Source organism: Chinchilla lanigera, unplaced genomic scaffold, assembly GCF_000276665.1.
Source record: "Chinchilla lanigera isolate Chin_1 unplaced genomic scaffold, ChiLan1.0 scaffold00286, whole genome shotgun sequence".
Lineage (NCBI taxonomy): Eukaryota > Metazoa > Chordata > Mammalia > Rodentia > Chinchillidae > Chinchilla > Chinchilla lanigera.
In genome coordinates this window covers 49,387-51,069 of record NW_004955687.1, presented here as the reverse complement: position 1 = coordinate 51,069, position 1,683 = coordinate 49,387, and positions in this window count along the sequence as shown.

Below are 1,683 nucleotides of genomic sequence, written 5' to 3'. Positions count from 1 at the left end.
CCCTCCTCTTGCACAGGCTAAATGTGTTTACAAAGTGAGGACTCTGGTCCCCTGATAAGTCACTTAAATAAACATTGAGACTTCTCAAGTTGGCACAGTGTATCAACTATTGTAATCTACCCCTCATCAACATGGCCACCACACATTTTTAAAAACTGGTTCCAGGAACAAATACATGCATATTTATGCTTATTGTATCATAATTGCAACATTATGACACAGGTTCACCAATCCTTAAAAATCAGTATTGACTCTATCAACATTATATTATATTAGAATCATAACATTCTGCCCCTGACCCTTCTAAAGTATCATGCAAATTCCTTTATGTAAAAGGCATTAGTCCATCTCTAAGAGTTGCCAAGGTCCTAGAAGATTCAGTATTGCTGAAAAGTCTGAATCCCAAGTCTCCAAGATGTAAGGCAACCTCTTAGCTACAAGCTTCTTTACAAATGAAAAGTTGAAACACTTTCAACATTTGTTGGCATAAGATAAACATCTTCATTCCAAATTCACAGAGACATACAAATGTGTGGGATGAAAGGAAGTCCACAATACAGCAGGGCAAACATCTGTGGCAAGTTATGAGACTCAAAGACTTGGGTATCTTTATGCCTATAGTACTTCTGGAGCTTGTAGCTTCCACAGTTCCTCTATTAAGCATACTTTGCATCTTCCTTGCAGCTTGCCTTACGTGATTCGTGTTTGTGGCTTTTCAGAACTTTTGGGGTAGCCAGTGCACCTGTGGCTTCACCCTCACAGCTTCACATAATGCTCTATCAGCCTATCTAGGCTACTGGGACTAGGGTGGTGCCAAGCTAATCAGCGGACTAATTCAGGAATTCCACACTCTTAATCCCAGCATCACACACTCTGGATTCAGCCACCTCTGAAATCTGAGTAGAAACCTTGGGTTACGGTTGGTGTGCAGATGTCCTCCCAAAGCCTCATGTGGTCATGGAGAAGGCTTCTAGAGTGTATGATTGAATCATGGTCCAGTGCTGGGGTTATGGGTGTGAGTGCTACACCTGCCCTGGAGCAGGTAGTTGGCATAAAATATAAGAGATGGAAAGAGGCTTTTGCTTGGCTGATGCTCCTCCCTCTTTGCTCTTGTTGCTTTTGCTGTTTTCGACCGCCAAGAACTGTTGCTCATTACCATGTGCCACTGTGCCTTTGAGCCAGCCAAGTATGGACTGAAACCTCCACAAACTCTGAGCTAAGTAAACCTTTCCTTCCTTAATTCTGGGTGTTGGATATTTTGTCTCAGCAATGAGACAAATTAACTAACACACCTTCTTAAACTCCCAACTTTTGCATTCTGCATAATCCTAAAACTGGCTACACATGGATGATGCCAATTTCTACTGCCAGCTGGAGCAGTAGCCAGGCTGCCCTCCAGCTTGAGTGTAAGTGTCAAGTACATGGATCACTGGGAGCTCTAATACAATTCTGAGGAACAAATGTTCTATACTGCTGCCATTCTGTAAAATGATGCACAGTAGTTTTCTCCTAAAAGCAAAGTCTTTCACTTTTGCAGTTTTGAGACTGAAAAAGGTGGAGACTTGCTGTTTTTGTGCTGCACTCAGGCCATGTTTTCTATTTGCCTGTTCCTTCGCAGAAATCAAGATCTTTTCAGCTCTATTTTTGCAGTCCACGGATTTCCTGGAGATTCTTCTCTAGCCA